At 40.2% G+C, this 23,499-nt stretch overlaps 1 protein-coding gene and 1 long non-coding RNA gene across 7 annotated transcripts in view; one reads left to right on the top strand and one right to left on the bottom strand.

The window, feature by feature from the left end:
• Positions 1 to 23,499, bottom strand: part of LOC135240620 (myosin light chain 1, skeletal muscle isoform-like) — a 465,194-nt gene that overhangs the window by 18,408 nt on the left and 423,287 nt on the right. The gene's annotated exons all lie outside the window — the stretch shown is intronic.
• LOC135241124 (uncharacterized) lies at positions 4,584 to 17,095 on the top strand. 5 transcript variants are annotated; one of them, XR_010325896.1, is made up of 5 exons: positions 4,584 to 4,927; positions 14,275 to 14,385; positions 14,708 to 14,803; positions 14,882 to 14,956; positions 15,241 to 17,094. It is a non-coding gene; the product is annotated as an uncharacterized LOC135241124 (long non-coding RNA). The 5 variants fall into 5 exon arrangements; XR_010325897.1 differs by having other exon boundaries at positions 14,275 to 14,509; XR_010325900.1 differs by lacking the exon at positions 4,584 to 4,927 and adding an exon at positions 5,084 to 5,570 and having other exon boundaries at positions 14,275 to 14,509; positions 15,241 to 17,095.

Genomic DNA, 23,499 nt, shown 5'->3' with positions numbered 1-23,499 from the left:
GTGTATGTAAGCCTACATGCCTAACATACGTACTGTTTATTTAGCATACTACATCATTCTTTTTTTCACAGTAGTCAAGATCTGTTGCATGACACAGTTAATCATCACCTTTGCAGTTGGCTATTCATCTCAATCAGGGTGAATCTGAGACTCAAAGAAGGTGAAAGGTCAGAAGGTTCTAGAAGGCTATAGAAAGTTTTCTTACACCTGGGTATCATCTCATTGAAAATACTGATTTTATCTGTTGGTCTCTAGATAAAATCCAAGGCTCTTTAAAATCAGTCCCAGGGATGCCTGCTTATGCTGCTTTTAACTGTGTTCAATCCTTCAATCAGGTAAAGTAATTGAGAATATAATTGAGCTGCATCCAATATTTTTTGTGTTTAATTTACTCAGAAAGCAGGTATCTGTTTGCTTTTATTTTTTATCATTTGTGCTTCACAGATCCTTTAGCATCCTTTACCAGTGATACACCCATGTGATATAAAAATCAATGAATATGTGCAAGTTGAAACTGATGTCTCTAAAGAAGTAACTTCTAAGCTCACACTAACTCGTACACGTAAAGATCTCTCTCTCTCTCTCAAATTCAAATTCAAAGTGCTTTATTGGCATGACTCTCTCTCTCTCTCTCTCACACACACACACACACACACACACACACACACACAGTGACTAAAAATTCTTAATCCTTTATTTATTTTTTGCTGCAGTGAAAACTTTTTATTCTTTAAAAAAATACTTCAACCACCTCATTCCCAAGCCCTAGGAAAAAAGGCTGCATTAAATGTTTAATGATACTATATTACATTAGCCAACAAAAAGTGAATAAAGACATTCAACTGTAAAATATATACCTTGCCAATGATGCTTATACTGTAGCTGTCTGTCTGTCTCACACAAAAGGTTCTGCCTCATCTGTATATAATTTGAAGCAGTTAAAGATTGTAACCAATAGATGGCACTGTGAGGATATGTTATGGGTGCAGAGTGCAGACAAACACAAAATGGCTGATTAAATGCATTGTCCAGAGGCAATTATAGACAAGGGCTGCCCAGTTTGAAAAGCTGGTTTAAGATTAGCTGGATAACATGAACATACCCTATATAAGTCACCTTATGAAATCACAGACGCACGAACAGCAGAAACGAACGCACCATTTGTAAGAGGTTCTTGTCAATGAAGGAGCCATCATTGTAAGAAGACAAATTGAGAAGGGAATGTTTTTAGAGACCGATAAGATGATTTAGTGTACTCAGAGGATTATCTTCATGAGTTCTACCGATTTAGTAATGAGGGAATTATTTACCTCGAGCAATTAATGGGTGTGCACATTGCCAACTCCACAGAGCGAAGCAGAGCCCTAACCGTGCCATTGACACTATGTATTCGGCTCCATTTCCTCGCACCAGCACATTTTTATATGCTGTTGGCAATTCTAATAATATAACAATAAACTTTATTTGTATAGCACCTTACATACATAAAATGCATCATAAAGTGTTCCACATTTGAGAACAAGAATATATTAGACCCACCCTCCACCCTACCCCCTAGTCTTTTTCACCACAGCCTTTTTCTTGCTGGCTACAGTATATTATTGTATGATGGGGGAAATGGATAACCCTGCACCTTCCCTAAAATATGACCAGAATAACAAGAATGAATTGTATCAAACAGAAATACAACGATATGTGCGTTTAAAAAAAAATGTGTTCAATGACTCGCTTTTCCAAATCACATAATTTGTGAGAAACACACTCAATAAATGATGTTGTCTTGAAAATGTATCAAGTATAGATTATGGAAAGATGGGCAAAATATACCATTTAGGTCTTGGGGTGAAGTTGGCATTTAGCTGAAGAAGGGGTGACACATGTCTTGGGGCTGTGTTAACTGGCTACAAAAAGACCCAATTCTGAATATTGTATGTGAAATGTCCTGTGTTGTGCAGGTGGCTGGAGCGTCTCTTTTTTTCTTTTGATCACCTGTGTCCTCTATAGAGACAGAGGGGTAAGCTTTCATTTTTTTATGTTTTGCGTGTTGGTTCTAGGCTACATAACCTGCTTCAGAAAGAAGAGAGCCTGCTACTTTCCTCACAAAATTTGGCACAATATATCAATTGCTAAAAAAAGAATAATAATTAAAAAATCAGAGATGGCCTGTATGCAGAACACTTTGTAAAAGAACATTTATATTATTTATCTGAAAGAACAATTGGAGCCTCCTTTCATTGTGTCAGCAGAGTGGCCTTCACTTCCTTTATGTCTCAGCACTCGCTTTGAAACCTGCCCCCCTGTCCCAAATGAAAGGTGGCCTGTGATTTCTGTTAGAGGGCTGGCATGATCCCCTGGCCTTTCACAGACATCTGATGGTCACTCCTCAGACTGATGCTCATTAAAAGGAGTCTGAAAAATCACTTTGATCGGAGAGCTCTCCCTCTCACTTTTTAGTCTTTCTGTCTGCTGCCCACCCAGGAGCCGTAATATTTAAAACAAAAAAGGAATCTTGTGCCAAACAAATACCTTGGGTTTTATTTCAGGTTTCCTTTAGCTTCACATTGACTTGATGAGTTAAAATGCATATAACATATACTATATATTAGCATGTAACAACTCTGGAAGGTCAAGAAAGATGACCTCTAGATTTATGCTGAGATTTAGAACTGTTACCTCTGGTAAACATCTCCATGACAAAATGGAGGAAACAAATATGGGGAAAATAAGACAACTTACCAGTAGATACGGGAGGCTGTGGATATCCTTCCTGCCCAGAAAACTTGTTTGTGCATAATTTAGTAAGAGGTGCTCATAGTTACAGTAATGTTTGACAGGAGGATGAATTCATACAATGCACTCCCGTGTCTGCATCTGTCCACCCGAGCCTATGCACATTACCCTATCTTTTAATTTTATTTAACACAGAATGTTCTGATAACTTGCTTTGGGTGGTCCATCTCAGATCTCTGGGAGATGCTTAATATTCTTAACAGCTGTACTGGCAGTGTAGACCGGAAGGTTCCAGTCTAGAGTCCATTGGCCCTGAGATCCACGGGATCCTCAACAAAATGATATCAGGCTTTAGATATGCTTTCAAAATGCCACCTTAGGCTGTGGTGCATGCTAGAGTTAGTATTGCTTTACCGTCATTGAGCAGGTACTCTTTTCCAGAGCAGTTAAATATTGTATAAAGTTATAATACAGCTTATTTAGATGAGATTCTGGTTCAGGGTAGCCATTTCAGGAAGCCTTGAGACTAAAAAGTATGGGCACAAACAGCATAGAGAAACAGTTTAGGAGGGTAGACCTTTTTGACAAGATAAGATGAGAATACAAAATCACAATAAAGCTTTCTGATAAAAACAGGCCCTTCAGCCCTGCTATGCTTGCCATTTTTATACGGGTCAGAATGAATGTTCTAAAAGGGAAGGCCTGGCTGAGTAAAACCTGTATGACACAACACTGGAGAGAGGCTTCTGTACACATCCCTGCAATATTTACACTGTGAAATTGGTTGATACATTTCTTTTCCAAGCAGTCACACATACTTTTATCTTTCATATTGTGCATACCATGCCAGTACCTTCTGGATACTGGTCTTTCAGAGCAGTGATCGTGGTTGCTGTCTATCCCAATTCAGTTCACATCCTTTAGGAATACACAAGAAACACAACGTTATAATCCGCCACTGGTTATTACTGAGAACCAGTGCACTGCCTTGTCGGTAGACGGCACTGACTATCGTTTGATTCCTGGAGGTACCACAAATGGTTTAATTGATATGAAAACAAATACAGAAATAAGGCACACTCTCTAACCTTCAACTCTCTCAGTGCCCTTGAACAAATGCCAAACGAAATGCATTAGCTATATATGTCAGCTTGCTTGAGATGTCAGGGAACAGTTTATGTAGCCTCACTGTGTTATTAATTTCCTTCTCCCGAAGTGTGTGATGCCTTAATTGAGTATTTAAAAATGTTAATGAGAGTTGGATCATATTCACAGGTGCCAAACAGCATTATATATTAGACATAGAAATGTTCTTGTTTTTGCAGCACCATGGAGATTGGAGAGAGTGTTAATGCATTAATGGAGAGAAATGTGTTTGTCTTGTTTATAAATACACATATATCCTTGTAATTTATTCATGTGTCCAATCATTCACAATTTTGCGAGAATGGTGAGTCATTGTCACCTTAACTCTTTAATCCAAAGTAGGATGGGTTCAGCTGTGTGACAGAAGATAAATTTTGTCCCAAGTAAAAATTTCCCCGCTGTTCTCATCTCATACATTTAAAATAAATCCCTATTTATTTTAAATGTAACAATAAAAAACATTCAAAGTGAGGGATACATGCTGTAGCGTAAAGGTGAAAAATAATGTTGCTTTCTTAATTTAAAGGGCTTGTTCACTTTTTGTTTTTAACCATTAATACAGCATTATAATATAATATAATTTAATATAAAGTCATGTAATGTAATATAATGAATTGCTTTAATTATATTACTGGCCCACAAACACCACTTTCAGTAGCAAGGAGGTCTCCCTTTGATGACTGTAGGTGAGTGTTCACAATCTGACAAGATGTCTGCCATTGGTTTAGCTTGTGAGCAGTGTAGGTCGGACATTATCCATTGAAAATCTGAACAATCAGAATGCCAATCCTCATTTCTGTTTTCAAATTTGGTTTAAGAAGATGTTGTGCATGGATAGCCCAGAAATTTGAGGTCTAATATTTTCTTGTGGAGAAGAACTTTCCCTCCACCAAGACTGGAAACAACAGGGATTTGGCATTTTGTAGGCCTCAAGCCTCTCTGTTGGTGATTTTATTTGTAGGCCAGTGTAATTATGAAGATCTGTGGTTTCTTTTGTACATCCACCTATTTATAATCTAGTGGAATTATGTTTAACACCATTTGGAATCAGGTAAGAACTGTGCTCCTATATTTCTTCTATTTTTATTTGGTCATCTACAAGGACAAAATTCATTGTATTGTTCAATTAGATGTTTATGCAGTTGTTTTTTTATGGATAGTTTTCTTGTTATTTGAGTGATGCATGCATTATTTGAGAGCTTTATGTTTTAATTGCTCTGTAAACTACTGTTCATTTTAATGAAAATCAAAACGACAAATTTCAGTTGCATGCTTAGTGATAGTGTGTGCTTGAGCTGTATTCCAGTTGATTGCACAAACATGTTTTAAATGCTGTTAAATTCTTCATGAAAATGAGCAGTGAGGCATTCAGTCCATCTTCTACCTTAAGCCAGTTGAGACTACTGTGCATTTTTTATATCTGGGAGGCCCCTGCGATGCTGTGATTCCTCTTCTCCCGGCACTGATGGCCCACAGACCTGGCTCTGGGTGGACGCGAGTATTTACTGTACTGCAGAATACCAAGCATCTCATAAGGAGACAATAGCCATGTTACACACAGAAATGAAGAAAATTATGCTGAGCATGCACACAGAGACCGAGACTGAAAGACAGAGAGAGAGAGAGACACACACTACATATTCCAACACTGCTACAATTTGACGACGGACTACAATATGAAGGCTTGGTAAAGTGTATGTACACCCTTCAGCCATGTTGTGTGATTCAAACCTGATCACAGCCTGTCTGACTGTGATGGTTTACCTACTACCCAAACTCCCTCTGTGGAATAGGAATCTGTGTTTTACCTCCTCAGAGTGTCTCTCTTGGCAGGTGAGGCTTACTGAGATAATGAGTATCCATTTCCCTAAATGTGGTTCATTGGGGCTATCTGTGTTTAATTAGATAGATAAGAACCTCACTCTGATGCATTGTCTGCCTCCTTGAATAGATCCCTTCTTCATGCCACCTAAAGCAACCACTCAAGCTCTCTCAGGCATGTTGTTCAATCAGCTTGTCGAGCAGCTCTGGTTTAAATAGTCTTCAGTCACTTTAAAAGAGATATCGCTGTATTTTTATTACTCTAATGCGTTGACTTTGCAAGTGCATATGTAGCCCTTTCTTTTCTTTTCTTTCATATTTCTTTCAGCTTTCACTGTGGTACCTATGAAGTGTCCCCATTTTGGAGAGCTTGAATATGACTGAAAACAAAAACAAGGATGAAATTATATTCACAGTTGGCGCACAACATTATGAAGTTTCACAGCATGGCGACCTGGCGGCTCCCCCCTGTGATTTCAACGACTTTCCTGTACAATCATTTGCCATCTGAATCTGTTCCCAGGAGCCAATCAAATTGTAGTACTTTCTCCAATTGTGGCTGTTAGGGCTGTTGGTCAGAGTGACTGATAGCCTCTGCCTCCTGCAGGTATTGGTGAATACAGGAGTCTGCGTGACCCAGAAGGGTCTTGAGCCGTCCCTTAGCCTTTGCACTGCAACCCAAGTGTGAGTTGTCCACATGTTTCTTCTCTGGAATGACAATCTGTGAGAGAGCCATCCAACAGTAACTGTGGCTGACGAGGCTAAGTGCCACCTCTAGGTGACAGCATTGTCTCACAGAGATCCTCTTCTGTCTCACTCTCATTCTATCCATTACACAAATAGTAACACAGGGGGAAGTGGGTTATGGAGTATACTGGGGAGCACAGGGGGAGTGGGTTATTGAGTGGGCTGGGGGGCACAGGGGTAGTGGGTTATCGAGTGGGCTGGGGGCACAGGGGAGTGGGTTATTGAGTGGACTGGGGGGCACAGGGGGAGTGGGTTATTGAGCGGACTGGGGGCACACAGGGGAGTGGGTCATTGAGTGGACGTGGGGGAATAGGGGGAGTGGGTTATTGAGTAGACTGGGGGGCACAGGGGAGTGGGTTATGGAGTAGAACAGGCGGGCACAGGGAGAGTGGGTTATTGAGTAGGCTGGGGGGCACAGGGGGAGTGGGTCATTCAGTAGACTGGGGGGCACAGGGGGAGTGGGTCATTGAGCGGGCGTGGGGGGAATAGGTGGAGTGGGTTATTGAGCAGACTGGGGGGCACAGGGGAGAGGGTCATTGAGTGGACTGGGGGCACACAGGGGGAGAGGTCATTGAGTAGACTGGGGGCACACAGGGGGAGTGGGTCATTGAGTGGACTGGGGGCACACAGGGGGAGTGGGTTATTGAGTGGACTGGGGGGGCACAGGTGGAGTGGGTTATTAAGCGGACTGGGGGAGGGCACAGAGGAGTGGATTATTGAATGGACTGGGTGCAGTGGGTTATTGAGTGGACTGTGTGGTGTGGTGTGGTGCTTGGGGCAGGGATTGAGATTGCAAACCTGAGGAGGGGGGGGATGACAGATTGTCATTGTGAACCATGGGGGATTTAAATTGAGGAATGGAGGGTAGGACATTGAGTTCCCTGCCTGGGGGCGGGGTGATATCATGGAGTGTTTTCCCTGACTACCGCAGGAATTGCTGTTCGGCAATCTGTAGTCCAAATGTCCCTGTGCCCCTTCTCCCGCCACCACCACCCCCTCCCCCCCACTCCCAGATTAATCTACAGCAAATTAAACTGATTAGTTCCCATAATCAGAGAGCAAGTTCTAACACCTTTTGCGGGTTTCTGTGTCCTGTGACTGGATTAATAAGCCTTTTCCTCATTAAACAGGGCTTTGTGTAATTGTGCAGGGATTCCTTGCCCCCATGCCAGGAGAACACTACCTCTGAGTTCTGCTGAAAACAAATGCACGGGCGTTTTGGGAGCGGGGGGGTTTTGGCAACCTAGCTGCCCCACCTCCGTACAGATGTTTTCAGATCCACAGACCCAGGTTTATGGTGTAGCTCCCCTACCCTCTCTCCCTGTCAGCATCACCACCACACAAGCTCACCACTGGGAGAGAGAGAGAGAGATATAAAATGATGCAATCAGCAGAACCCATTGGCAATGGTCCATACATTTCCTGCTGGATGATTTAACTAAAGTTTGAATGATTTTCTCATTTAAAAAATTGGGCAGTAGACCTATATAAAATATCCTCTTAAAACCAGCAATCCTTTTATTTTAGGAGTTTAGGAAGAGGTTGGACCAAAAATTATTTGTATATGCAATATGATTGCTCATATCAGAGACATGCTTTTTATATATTTAGGTTAATTATTGTCAGCAAACAAGCTAAGTTGAGGGTAGCATGCTGGAAAGGAGTTCTGGGGAAGCAGTCATTTACACTGTATTGTTTTTGTTCGGTTCTCCTCGAGAAAAGGCCGGGGAAGGGAAGTGATAACCACAGGGTGTCGGCACGAACAGAAACTTGTGTCCAGTCGAGCCAAGATATTTACTTAGAAGTGGGCCACCACCATTCATTTATTAGTTTTTTTTTTTTTTTAAATTGTGAGAGCTCTCATAATTGTGAGAACTCAATTTTAGCTTTTGCTTCAACATGAGAGGTTTTGTTTATAAGGCCGATAGACGTGATCATATCTAGTTAAATTGTGTACTTCAGCTGGCTAGCTCGTCTGAAAATTTTCACTAAATATTTCTCTGGTTTGAATGAACCTCCCTGGAGCTGAATGCGACAGAAATAAATCATCCAATCTGTTAGTTGACTGAATACATCATCCACGTCCACAACAGTTTGCCAGGCTTATTGTATTATTGCATTGTGACAAACTACTGCTGGTATTCTCAAAGAGGTAAAGTGTTCTCTTACAGACAAGGCCCAGTATGATTGAAGCTGCAATACTTTTCCTGCTAGCAACGCCACCGTGCTTGACAGATGTGACCGCAGATGCCTGCAGTATTAATGCTCTGTCACTGCGTTGCGTGGCAAAGCTGAGGAAAATGAAATGTTAATCATTTGGGTTTTTTCCCTTTAAGCAATTTGACAATGCAGTCTGTGTTTTCTGGCTGTGGCATGAAACTCACTATGACTACGGGGGCTTGGGTTGTAGTACAGGGGATTTCTCAGCATCTCCGTCCCTGCTGCTCCTTCAGTATATTGGGGTTCCCTGGAGCCTTCATCAGGTTTAGTGGGCCTGCAGTCATGGTAACATTTGGCATAGGATCCAAACACTGCCACGTGAACTACTATGTTAAAATGCAGGCAACACTAAATGCCTTTTATCCTTTTGCTGTAATTTATTTATTTTTTAAGTGATTTTTTTGAGTCATGCACTATAAATGCAATTACATTTTTTTAAAAGCATAATACGAATACCCACTGTCATGTAGTGTATTATCTTTCTTTTGTCTTTTTTTCTTTAATCAGAGCTGATGCAGTAGTGAACAACTAAATGTCAGAGGCCATGTGTAAAATACATCATTACTGATATATGTTGGGTAATCATCAGACAGCCAATCAGCAGCAAGACCTTGCAGCTTCCATGTGATTAAAAAAATAAATAAAATCACAGTATCACATAGAAGCATCACAACCTTGCTGCTGATTGGCTGTCATTTAAATACCAAATAGATTCCAGTGATGAAGTTTTTGCTGCAATTTCCTTTTCACAACTTCTGTTTTGTTGTTTCCTGCTGCATCAGGTACGATAAAAAAAAAAAGATAGTCGCATGGGTGGTGATTATTCTTAACTGTGAATAGATAAATCGTGCAGCCCTCGTCATGTGGGTCATTTGAGTTAGTTTAAGGACAGCTGCGCCCCTAGTCTACTGTCCTCTGGTTGACCTGCCAACTGTCCAGTATGAGAAACGAGGCTGAATGTCCCCCAAAAGTCACTCTACTGATAAACGTGACCAGGGCTATTGCTAGAGGTTGTCCTGAGGGAATTGCTCCAGATTATATCCTTTGCTTCTGGACACTCTTGTATGATAAACATAAAATGCGTCCGTTTCTCTCCCGTACTTGAAAGAGTTTAAAAAAAGACTATCTGGCAACTTATGCGGTACGGGCCAATGGGCACACACGGGATAAAATTAGCTGAATTCTCTGTAGAAAGGAAAAGGCGGCAGGGACTCTGTTTTATTCTTGGCACATACACAGAATGTATTTCCTGCCCTGTGGGTCTTGGTACGGATGTTTTTTTGCTTGTCAGTGTAATAAAACTTTTAGGCGCTTAATTGTTCGGAAGACTTTAACCCTTAATTACATGTCTCTGTACAGAACGGAGCCTGAAAATGGACTTTGCTATACTAAGAAAAAGGTTGAAAACACTGGCCTGTGATCCTGTTGTGTGTGTGTGTGCATGTGCGTGTGTGTGTGCGTGCGTGCGTGCATGCGAGCATGCGAGTGTGTGTGTGTGTGGTGCCTAATGCTTTCCCTTTCCTGCTATTTCTGACTCTCTCTCTCACACCCCATCTCTAATGTCCTATGAGGATCAGATGGAAGTTCACAGTGGTTATTTTTCAATCATGGCTTGGCAGTTATGTGTCACAGGCTTTCAGTGCAGGTTTAATATAAAAATATTGCATCATTAGGAAACCCAACACCACCAGAAGGCACTGCGCTTAGGCCTTTCATCTGGGAACTGGCCAGTTCTGGCCTGCTTCGTATCTGTGACTGCACTGCAGCAGCATCGTTCTTGCCTGAGGATTTGCATTCGTCTTATTTTAAGTGACAGAAACTGCTGTTGTATATTGCTCTGTAATGTTTTTTCTTCTTTTGCTATACAAAATGAAAAACAGACATAATGTGCTATGTGGGTCCATAGATTTTTCACGAAGCAGTCTTTTTTTAATGGAAAAAATAAAAAATATATTTGGACAGAAGGAAGGCTTGTGCACCAGGCATGATTCTGACCTCATGCTAACTGGCTCCCGCCTCTCTTGACTCACCACCTGCTTAATTGTTTCTTTTTCAAACCTGATACATTTGAGATTTTTTTTAATCTGAATCTGCAATATACTCTGTTAGTTAGAGCGCAGATAACTGCACCAAAGTGCGCAATGCTAGCTGACTCTTCTTTTTTCACTTTGCTGTTCACTAGCTGGGATGTGAGCAGATGTGAGCATTGTCACAGTCAGAATTGATGCTGGTGTCTTAGCCAGATGAGCCACCCAGCAGCCCCTTGATCTTTTCTTTTTTTAATTGCCTGATGGATTTGATTAATTTAACCACAGTTCTCAGGCTCCAGAAATCCAAGCCTCTACATTTTAAGTATAATTAGACATCAAACTGAATAAAGTGACTTAATTAAACCTATGGTTAAGAGAACTATATGTCCCCCCTAAGAGATGGATTATAGTTACATTAGCTGTAACCTTATCCACTTAAATTTCATGTCCCCTTTTAATATAAATGATCATCATCAACAACCTCTAAAATAACCAGATCCTCATCCAAAATCATGAAAAGTGGCTCATTGACTCTTATAAGTGTTTTGATATCTGGAATCTCTCGGGGATGACATATGAAATGTTGCTGGCTTCAATTTTTACTGACATTGCAAAAGTTTCTCCAAGATAATCACACCAGAAATGATAAAGGTCTCTGGGAATGTTTGTGACAGGACACGGCACAAAAGCGTTGGAAAAATAATTAGCTTCGCCCCTTGTGTGTATGGGAGCCAGATGGTTTGTTGTGACATTTGCTGTTGTAATGTTCCTTTTTAATTGATCTCAGTGTTTGTGTGTATATTCTCTCAAAATTCCACCGAGTCAGTGTAATTAGAACATGCGTGTGCTGAGGTCTATGAGGAACACTGAAATTGCATTTTCGAGAACTTTTAAAAAATTGTTTTATTTTTAAATAGAAATTTGGCACCCAACATTGGGTGGAGCATGTCCAATTCCCACCCCGATTTGAGGTGGCCAATTGTCTGCAACCATAGGCGCATATATGCGCAAACCCCACTACCAATACCCAGTGTTGACATCCAAGGTTCTCTTCTGAAACATGTGGTGCTGCAGACTACTACAGAGCTTGGATAGAGTGGAGTCAAAGAAAAACCGACTTACACATCAATCTACAGCCTAATTGACCACCAAGGATCACTAGATAGCATTGCATGCAGTACCCTATATGACTGAGCCCGCCCATTCCCTGGGTGGCAAAATCATCAATTGTGCATTGCTTTATGGGGTACCGGTCACAGTCAGCACTGGATTCAATCTGAGGCCATGGGGCTCTTCATATACACCACAGTATACCGCCTTAAGCGAAGGACACATTCAGGGGTCTATCATATAATAGACTTGTTATTTTTCACAGACTCCTATGTTAACACTTAAATAAATGTTAACATTCTCCTAACTGCTTGGTTGGCCCAGAGGGTTATGGTTCTGAGAAGGACTGGGTATGAGGGTGGTCTGGTGTAGTCATAGTATCACTGTATCATTGTTGCCCTTACAGTTGTGTGGCCGGTCCATATATCAAGTTTTCATTTCAACTGTCTAAGTACGTTTATTCTGTTGGGATTTGGATGGCTAAGGTGTGCCGGGGATGGGAATTTCACAAGGGTGCAAGCAGACATGACTGAACTCAGATAATCCAGTGCTGATTTCCTAAGAGAACAACAGCATCTCAAATCTGTCTGCATCACATTTCTTCCAATACAAGGTTAATTCCAAACGCTTATTTTTTTACCTCTTTGCTTCCTTTCCTTGCAACCTTTTTAGCTCCACCCATTGGAGGACACAAGGAAAGGACATGAGAAGAGAGGAATGAAGGAAACGTGTATTAGGCAAATAGAATGTCCTTTCCCTTTAAAAAATCAGTTTAAAATCTTTTAAAGTTTGATATTCCTTTACTGAACACACACTCCATTATTATGTAAACACCAACACTTTTTTTATCAGCTATTGCCTGAATTAACTCCTTTTCAGTAGAAATTACTATTGACACAATGTTACCAAACACTTGTGGCGACGGCAACAAACATGGTGTTTTGTGGCAGGTCTACGGATAGATGCTTTCCATAACAATGACTGACAGCTCACAGTGACTCCTGTTTCCAATTATCCTACAGCAAACTGGTAAAATGACCTGGATGGTATCAGGCAGCAGGCTCAAGAACATGAAGATATAAGAAAGTTTGATAAGAGAAGACTCCACTAATTTGATTGACCCCCTCTAAGCTTCCCTGTCTGATGTGTGCCTAGCACTGTCTCATGGTCTTGCATGGTCCATGATCTCCTGCCAGAGACCCTGTTTTGAAGGCACTGCATGTGGGGTGATGATTAGATGGGGATCTAGTTGAGAATACTTGAGGGGAGAAAAACAAGATAAAGATCCTGTCAGCTGCTCTCGGTCTTCTCTGTCTGCCCAGAAGAATGGCTGGAGGTTTAAGGAAGGCAGATGAGAGCATTACTCTGCACGTGTTTATGTTGGGAATGCATAATATGGGGAAAGGATGAACAGCTTAAATGAAACTCAATTGCCCCTTCCTCAAGATGGCTATTGGAGAGGGGATACAAAATAATGACGTCATAATAATCATGCACACAGTGACTAATAGGACTAGTACCCCCATGACTAATATACTGTACTACTCTTTCAGCAACTTTTACCTTTTCATTTGAACTTTGTTTTCATATGATAATTATCACTGTTTATTTTCCCCATATTCCCAATATTAATCCATTGAAATTACTTTTGGTCTTGGTTCATACTCAACAGTATTGAGTATTTATACGTGTAGAGCATGTATAGATGACAATCCATAAAAATAAAAGATAAGACCTTTTCGTATAGCTAGTTCTTGGATTATCACCTCTGAGAAACAATATAATTTAATATGTCAAACTTGCCCTTTGTGACCTTAGGAATGTATCAGTTTTCTCTCTCCCAACTCTTCGCTCCACAGACCTCAAAGGAAACATCCTTGGGCAAGTAGGGTCACCTGCAGGTCTAACTGGGGTGTGGCTATATACCGCACAAAGATCCATATTCGTTTTAAGTTTGAATTTAATCTGTGACATTTAATTTAAATCACTGAGTGAAAATCTTAATGGCTATATAGATCATGTTTGTGAGGCCTCATAGTTGAAATCTCCTTTTTTACAATCCATTCCAGTTTCAAACAGAAACCAACATGGTATGATTTGATTTTTTCACATGGAAAATATGTTGCCTGAAGGTGGAGATTGCAACTGGTGAGAAATTACAATGATTTGTCTGTAAAATTTCACCCTATTTTAAGAAGCCTAGGTAAACTTCCATTAAGAGATATTCAAAAGCTGAACTGGTTTACCTCCTAACATACTCGTGTTGGGTCTCATGTTTGGAAAGACAATAATACAATGAATCATTTGATAACATCCTTAGTGCTTAGCCCTGCTTCCAAGGCATATTCAGTATGTATATTTGTGAGCTTTCAGATTAGAGAGTCCCTATCTGACCCTTCCACCCCTCATCCAATCTGACCCATTTCCCTCCTCTCTTTCAACCCTTCCCCCTCCCCTCTTGCCCTTACAGAAATGTGACCGCTCCTAACAAAATGTAAAAATAATAGCGGCTGTAGGGAGAACATAACTGCTGTTGACAGAACATTGGCTCAACATCGCTCACAACTCTCCTTATACTATGGTATGAAAGGGAAACACAAGAGGCAGCTGATGAATATTCTGTCACATCATCATTATTCTAAATGCCTCTCTTATTCATGCCACATTGTTTTCGGCCCTACACAATCCTGCTGTCCCTTGTGCTGGTGAGTTTGGATATGGTTTGTGAAGCCCTGCAGGATCCTGGTTGGGGGAGGGAGGGATATGAATTTTTAAGCAGAGTTGAGCAGTGTTGTGCCAATGTTCTGTCAACAGCAGTTATGTTCTGACTCCAGCCACTACTATTTTTAAAGTTTGTCAGGCTGGGTCATATTTGTGTAAGGGCACAGTAACTCTCTTTACAGTTATGGGATGGAAGATGAGTGCTGTTGTAACCATGGCCCTGAATAAAGCTACCAGCAGCATCCTGGACTGCACTGAGGGACACACCAGGTTAATTTGTAGGCAACCAGGAACTTTGGGATGGCATATAATTTTCAGCTGATGCATTGCTCATTCTTTGGTGTGGTTTTACACAGTGTGGATGGCCCCAACTTTGTTGGCCACTATTCCACCTCACCTCCGCCTACTTGCCAATTGTGACACAAAAGAAGGTGAATCCTCAGTGTTGAGAATTATTGTTTAATAATATGTTATAATATTATATTATGCATATTTATGCATTCTGTGTTAAGTTTAAGGAAATCTTGTGGTCCCCAAGATTTAAAAACATTTAAAACAGTAGGTTGCATAGACTTTTCATACAGAGCACCTCTGCTGTGGACAGTCAGGGAGTTTCAGTCCGTCTCCACATTTGGAATGTATATTGTTTATTCCTTGAGACCAAGGGCATATAAATTGAACAAAGCAGTACAATTTGACATGTGTTTTCCCACAGGTGGGCCCAAATCTGCTGAAAATCTCTCCAAATGGCACCAAACCTCTCCGAATTGGAATATTGCGTATATCTTTTTTCCCCAGCCATATTCCACTTCCAGATGCTTATTCCATTGAGTGTGGTACCCTCTAGAATCCCACAGAACAAATATTCTTTATTTACCCATTCTCTCTTTTTGACTAAACCTGCTATTTCAGTAAAATGCTGTCCTTTTGGAGAGCTTCAATGTATAAAATGTGTTCATAATGGTTAATTATCACACAAACTAAATTCACTTAGAAACAATCAAACCACTTGGTTTTACCTTGCTGTGTGCTCAGACCTGCAATCAGCTCCCAGACTGTTTGTTAGCAGTAAACCTCCCAATCACAATCAAGTGGGAGCTCACAAGAAGGAAAATGACAAAAATATAAAAACAAATCATGAATGATTTACAATAATATAGTACCCTTCTGCACTGCACCACTACTGCAGTGTCTTTCATGCAAACCATTTGCTGATAAACAGACAAACTCATTTTTAGCTTGTACTGCTGGGACAAAATATCATGTACAGCCTGTCCATAAACTGGTTTTTGCTCTTTGTCCCATTTCCTCTGTGCTGACCCCCGGGCTGAGGAATCAATTTGTGGCCATCACCCTTCAAACCCTATTCATTAGAACTTGGCATTCACCTTAAGTTAAGCTCAACCACTTCATTAGTTTGTAATAGGAAGGTTATTCTCTCACTCTTGGGTTCTCTCTCTCTTTCTCTCTCCCTCCCCCCCTCCCTCCCTCTCCGGCTGCTTTCCTCAGCTCTCAGCAACACATTACACAGGGACATATGGTTTCTGCCCAAGTGCAAAACTAAATCAACCAATTGTCACTGGGCTCTGACAGGGTAGCTGAAATCGGTTTTTGTTCAGTGGTTAAGACCCCCACTGAAATCTGATGCTTCCTCTGGTTGCTTTTCTCCCTCCCCTGGACTTAAAGGTGTTTTAAAAATATTTTTAAGATTTAGGGAGTCATTATTGCTGAGAGTCTCCAGACGAGTGTGTGAGTGAGCTGAGCTCTGTCTGGGAGCCTCACCACTGAGCCACAGGGCTACCACATCATTGGCAGATATACACTCGCATTTAAATTAAACTGACGTTGCACTGGATTGTATCGGTGGCTTCTTCTGCAATGACTCTGTGGTTGCCGTGTGGCCTTCTCCCCAAGGTGTCAGCAGCAGGCTTGAGTTTGTGATCCTGTCACACCTTGTGACTGCACGTGCTCTGCTGGGGATTGTGGGGGAAACACTTGTGTTTATTGGAAATAACTCGTTTTTAGCACCACCTGCATCAAACAGACAGAAGAAGAGGAGAGGGAGAGAGAGAGAGAAGGTAAGATTGAGCAAGTGAGAGTGAGAGAGCAGCCAAGAGAGAGCAAGCAAGTGAGAGTGAGAGAGAGCAAGAGGGACAATAATATGAGAAGAGGGAGAGACGGACAGCGATGGAGAGAGAAGGTGAGATCGAGAAAGAGAGAGGGTGAGAGAAATTATGGAGGAAAGAAAAAATATGGCTTCAATTGTGGTGTCCAGTCATGCAGGACTGTAATAGGACCATAATGCAGGTTTTGAGTTATAACTCCCCTCAGAGTAGAGTGGCTGTTCTGGAAATACTGTGAGATGCTATCAAGAAAAGGGGAGTTAGATTGATGGTGTTTTACAGTTACATCACCAACAGGCAAGCAGGCATGCACGTGCGCGCATGCGCGCGCACACACACACAGAAAACCATTAACTTGGAAATAAAGTGCCTCTGAATTAAAAAAAAAAAAAACATTATGTATGGAGGGAAATGCAATTTTTTAAATCCCCTATCATATTTGTTTTTGCACGTTTTGGCTGTAAGTTCACATTTTTGTGCTGATTTTCAGGATCTCCCAAATTAATCACAAGTCTAGCCTTGAGAAGTCTGATGCATGGTAGTATAATTTTCCATTACCTTTGCATAGAGGGATATTAACACTGAACGTTTCATAGTAAAGTGCTTTATCTTTTAACATTTTTTTGCTTGTGTACTGTACACTGTTTTTTATTTTAATTTATATTATCTGATTTAATAACATATACACTTACGTTAAAATGTTTTCATATATAGAACAAAAATGTGCTGCAGTAGGCCTATTACTTGCTATATTTCTATTTTTGTGAACTGGTTATATAACACTTGTTTCACTAACTGTGCACATTATTGTCCCAGCATGATACATAATCTTTCTGACTGGATGTCAGTGTGCATAAACAGGGTTCCTTATGTTCGATGATAGTCAGCCAATGCGAACTTTGATTGTTGCTGACAATAGGCCATTCTGGAGCAGGGTGGGAATAGGACATACTGCCCACGTTGGGCGTCAGATTCATTTTTTTTTTTTTTTAAAGCATGTTAGAATATCAAATGTGACCCGGTAGAAAATATTGGTTACTAATATTGTTTTGTAAAAACAAAAAACAAAATTAAGTAAAACCACTCTTAGCCTATTAGAAGTGCAAAATAATTAAGTCCCACCTTTAATGGATTTTGACTGACACTTCTTGAATACATGCACTGTGTGATCAGCAAAGCAGAATGAGACCGAAAAGGCGAAAAACATTCCATGAATAGATCGTGCACAAATTAGTTCATAATTTGATCAGAACATTATATAAGTGACGTATCAAATTCATTGTAAGAAGGTTTATGCACACAGTTGAGCTACCGAGAGTCTGCCTGGACTCCAGTTTTCACATTATTTTGTTCTTTGTGAGTGAGTTTGCATTTAGCTTGCTAACATGTCCACTCTAAGGATAAGGAGGCTAGCTCCGGTTAGCGGTGCTTTAAAGTTAAATTTATGCTGAGTTCTTGAAATTGATGAATGAAGTTGTGTATTTGAGCTGCCAGTATAAACATTGGTGCATGTATTCAGTAGAACATGTGTTATGTTTACTATTCGATCATTCTGTCAAATTAACAGAGGCGTTGTTCATGGTTTTGTAATTTAAACAAGCCTATGCTAAGCAAACGCCACATTAAGAAAAGCCAGTACCGCATTTACTTTGTTAAAACCTAAAACATTTTCATGTTGGTGACTAACTTCTGGATTAATATAAATTCAGTTCAAGTACTTAATGTGGCTGAATAAGTCAATTGAGTTGAAGCACTTATTCCAGCTACATTAGCTATAATGCTATTCAGTTTATTTCATGTGTTAAAATGAAATGCCAATTCATTTTACAGTTGAATATTATACTGTACAGTTAAAAGAGGTGTTATTTTGAGTTCATACTTTAAATTATTAAACTAGATTACAGAGTATGACATAAAGGGTCTATAATGTTATTACCCTAGTTTTGTGTTGTATACAACAAACGACTGTAAGCCCTGTTTCGTAAGACAGGTCAGGTCTTTTGGAGACCCCAATCTTTTGGAGACCCTGGAGTTTTGCAGAGACCCTGGTCTGTGTGAACCCGTGATTGTGATAATCCAATCTTTTATGGAGGGAAGGGAGTCCGGTGTTAAAGAGCTTAATAAAAATTCTTTAACTTTTATCTATTAAGTCAACAAAGTTTATTTAAGGGCACAGTGCTCATTTCTATTAGCATCGCTGAAGTACTTAATCAGCTTACTAAAGGCACATTATGGTATCTCCCATTACTGACCCTGACCACGGTCGAATGTTTCAAATGATTGCACAGGGCTACGTTAGGTTTATAGGACATTTTTGGGATCATGCTGCTGCACCAATGCACGTCACCATATTTCAATGATAAAATATACACACAATTGCTTGTTTCAGCAGGTACCCTTCCCCGTTGAGTGCTATGAGTAAGGAACATGCCATGAACAGATTGAAGCCTTTGGCCATGCAAGCTGTCCCCTAAAAAATGAGAAACTTTGAGCTCCCTGTGCCCCCTTTAAAATATGCACTTGGTGCAAACACAGTTCCTTATGGTGGTGATAGAAAGCAGTATCACTTGCTCCAATACCTGAATCTTTCATGGAAGAATGCAGCTACCTTAACTGATTCATAGTTCCAAACATTGTCAGCACAAATGGGCACATAGACATTTAATCAGATGACGAACACAAATGTATGGACACATGCATGCTCACACACACAAACACACATGCATGCATGCAACAAACGTAAATGGATGTACCTTGCGATCACAAGCACATGCAAGTACGTACTCACCGTCATTTGTATGGAAAGCAGTTTTAACTTTAATTCATTTCTAAAGGATATCGCAAATTCAAATTCTAACTAGTTGGAATGCAAATTCTTGATATCAGAAATTCAATTGCAACTAGTTATAATGTGTATTTCTGATATCTGAAATTCGATTTTAACTAGTTAAAATGCATATTATTGATATCGGAAATTAAATTTTAACTAGTTAAAATGCCAATTCTTGATATCGGAAATTCTATTTTAACTAGTCAGATTGAAAACGTTTTTCTCATTCATTTCAATGGGAGTTGGAATTTGACCTAGTTAAAATGCCAACTTCTGATATCATGAAATCAATTACTGATATCAACAATAATTTCAACTAGTTAAAATACCTATTTGTGATATCATGTCAATTTTAACTATTTAAAATTAGAATTCTAGATATCAGGAATTCAATTTTAACTAGTTAAAATTGGAATTCTTGTTATCAATAACTTTTAACTAGTTTTAATTAGAATGTCCAATTTTAACTAGTTAAAATACAGTTCTTGATATCAAGAATTCCTATTTTAACTAGTTCATTCTTGATATCAAAAATGAAAGATCCCATTGAAATGAATGGGGAAAACGCTTGAATTATAACTAGTTACAATTGAATTTCTGATATCAAGAATTTGCATTAGTTAGAATTTGAATTTGCGATGTCCTCTAGAAATGAATTAAAGCTAACACGGCTTGCCATACATCTGCACACACTCTGAAACTGCACACAGGCATGGACACATGTACACACTGCACTCTATTGGCCCTGTCATCATTTGTTCAGGTAGAGAGGGCACTGGGTAATGTAAAAAAGAAACTACATTGTACACAAACCAAACCTACAGAACCCACCCCAGTGAGCTACAAAACACATCTTTATTCATGTAAGGTGGGGTGGCAGGGCCAAATGTGTTTGGGGGGTGGGGGAAGTGCTCCTTCACAGCCTCATCCCTGTGTGTTTCCCTCCATCCATCATGGCCCCACTGACAGACTTCAGCCAAGCAGAACATGCACTGGCATTTATATTCCCTACCTGAACTCTGCAGTCAGAGGGTGGGCCATGTGGGGGGCAAAAATCCACTTTCATCAAAAGAAAAAAAAGAGGTTTAATACAAAAGACAAAATTTGAGGGAATTTTCTCCCTTTTAATCTTGTTTGCTCCACTCCCACCCTCCAACCAGTTCTTCTGTTTGGAGGCTGGCTTTTCTTCAGTTCAATTTATGGAGGATACCGAGGGTGGTGAAATTAGAGAGTGAAAATGACGGTAAGAGAATGTGTCGAAGCCCTGCTAATGAGAACCCTGTGTCACAGAGGCACCAGCTCTCAATGCCACACAACACTTCCTCATCATGACAGGTGGCCGCTTCAGCACCATGGATAAGCGGCCACTTGTTAAACAAAACCTCCATGACATATTTGATGCGGCCATCCCTGGCTATCCTGACTCTGCTATCTCATTGAGGTGGCATTCAAGAGAATTGGCATGGACTTGATAGGGCCACTTTCAGTGCCAGCCATGGGTCAAAAATACATCGTAGCCTTGGAGGGCTACCCAACACGCTACCCTGAGGTGGTCCTATTGTGTAAGGTCACTACAAAGGCTATCGCCAAGGAGCTGTCCACTTCAGTAGGGATTCCCAAGGAGATCCTCACTGACCAGGCACCCATTTCCCTCCCCTGATGGTGGCTATGGGTAAACTCCTCCTTGTTCACCATCCCTGCACCTCTGTATACTCACCACAAACCAAAGTCACAAGTTGGGGACAGAGGATGGCCGCATGTGGGACCTCACAATCCCTCATGTTCTCCACTGTCTGGGGAGTACCCCAGGCATTTTCTCACTTTGAGCTCCTCTGTAGGCATAAGCACAGAGGACTCCTGGACATCACCAAGAAAGTGTGGCAGCAATAGCAATCATCTCACTATGCTCTCAACGATGCGGGAGAGAATCAGTCAAGTGACTTCCATCTTCCGAGACCCCACAGTGGAAGACTGACATGCACAGGTAATATAAGTTACATGTTGAAAGTAAACAATGAAACTCAAAGATTTGATGCCAAATGCAGGTCAGTTAACATGCAATGCCCACATTGTGCCACTTGTGAATTTGGCAGGCAATTTCCAAAGAATTTTTGTAGTAAAAAAGATTTTGTAGTCAAATGATTTTCAAGAATTGTCCAAGCATAAAGATGCACATAGAACCCGAGCCATGAAAAATGAGATGGGGCAGTTGGTGTTCTGCTGTACCATTCCCTGTACAATTTGTATTCCAGGTTTGTAGAAATGAAAATGCACATCACACCAAATACTGCAGTGCTGGCCCAGCTTAGGAAATTGTTGTCTACCAAGGATTTAGGGGCACAGCTCATGTTGATAAGAGAACATGAACTGCTGGTTTGAGAGTAGAAAGTAGAACTGCTGGTTTGAGAGTAGACATATCTGAATGCATGACACAGAATAATATTAGACAACTGAAAAATTAATATCATAGCCTGGCTCAGCAGAAGGACAGCACGGCCAAAGCAAATAAGCAATGTGCAAACCATGTTTTTCGAGTAGCGCACAAATTCCTTGAGGCTGTTGGCACTGTAATGACATTGGAGAGTTCTGGGACCAAAGTGGGGAAAAGAAGATTCAAAATATTGCATAAAAGGCAGATGATGCTTGTCTCACAATCAACTGAATACAAAAAAGATGCATCTCTTCTTATGGACAAGTTTATGCTAAACACCACCTGAAAATGACAGAGGAGGCCGTTAAACAACTGACCCTGATTAAATTTAATCACAAATTTTACACCTTGAATTTTCATTGTCATGGTTTTGGGTGATAACACAATTTATTTTCCATCCTTCGTCATTCTTTCGTTTATTACGGCCATTGTTTTTACTGCGCCTTTTCTTTAGTTATTACGGCTATTGTTTTACTGCGCGTTTTCTTCAGTTATTACGGCCATTAAATTTTCTTCATTTCCTTGATTGAATTATATACGTGCATGTCTCTTTTTACAATTTGCACCTGTTGGCTTTATATTTAAACCCCTAGCAAGCCGATAAACTTTGGTTTAGTGTCACTTACGTTACACGAGAGCCGGTAATCTGTCAAGTGTGGTAAAGGTATTGGATTGTTGTAGCGATAAAGTTAGCACAACAGTCTTCAGCTTAATGGGTTACTGGCAACAAACTAGTGCCACAACCTAAACTCAGAATTCTTCTTTTATGGTGTTACTTTTTCAGCCTCGGTTCGAGGTCTGTTTTCTTTGAGTTACCCCGTTTTCTGTACAGGCAATTTTGTTTTATTTTCAGAAAGTTCATGCTCCTTAAGCTTTTGTTTTTTACCCAGTACGCGAGTTTAGAGCTTTTTTGGGGGATATTTTCTTTCCATTCTTTTCCCTGTCATTTTGTCTCTTTCGAGACTTAGTGGTTATTCTACCTCAGGTGAATAGTTTAAAGAATCCCTGTTCAGTCGCGTTTGGTCTCCCAAAACTCCCACTCCCTCATAATTGTATTTCAATCGTCCATATTTGAATTATATTTGAATTGCCCATATGCATGACTTAACACCTTTCTGAATGTAAAATGAGATTTTGTATTTTTTCACATGCTATAGTAATATGTACCTTGCTGATTTTCCACTGACATACTTTTTTATTATTTTATCATAAGTGTCTTTAAATGTATCTTATTTGTTCACGATGGTCATTTAATACTCAGTTTATCATCTGTCTAAATGGAAAGAATGATGTAGAATTTCAGCATTTTTTTCATGCTTTGGATGTAAAATAAGTCAAGTATTTAGATTTTCCAGTGAAACGAAATAATGACCAAATATGAATTTGACCATATAAACGACTGGAATTGTATGGAATTCTTGCATTTTTTCACATTTTTGAGAAAGACTTGTATCTTTTTGGTTTTGCATGGAAATGAACTTCTTTATGAATGTCTTTTTTTCATACTGTTCATCATGGGTATTGAATACACTATTTTCCAGTAGACTGTAAAAAACATAACGTTTTCAATTTTTTTTTCTCCACATTTTG

This window comes from Anguilla rostrata, chromosome 15 (genome assembly GCF_018555375.3).
Source record: "Anguilla rostrata isolate EN2019 chromosome 15, ASM1855537v3, whole genome shotgun sequence".
In the NCBI taxonomy this organism is placed as follows: domain Eukaryota; kingdom Metazoa; phylum Chordata; class Actinopteri; order Anguilliformes; family Anguillidae; genus Anguilla; species Anguilla rostrata.
Note: the sequence above shows the minus strand (reverse complement) of the source record. Positions and strands in the feature narration are given on the sequence as shown.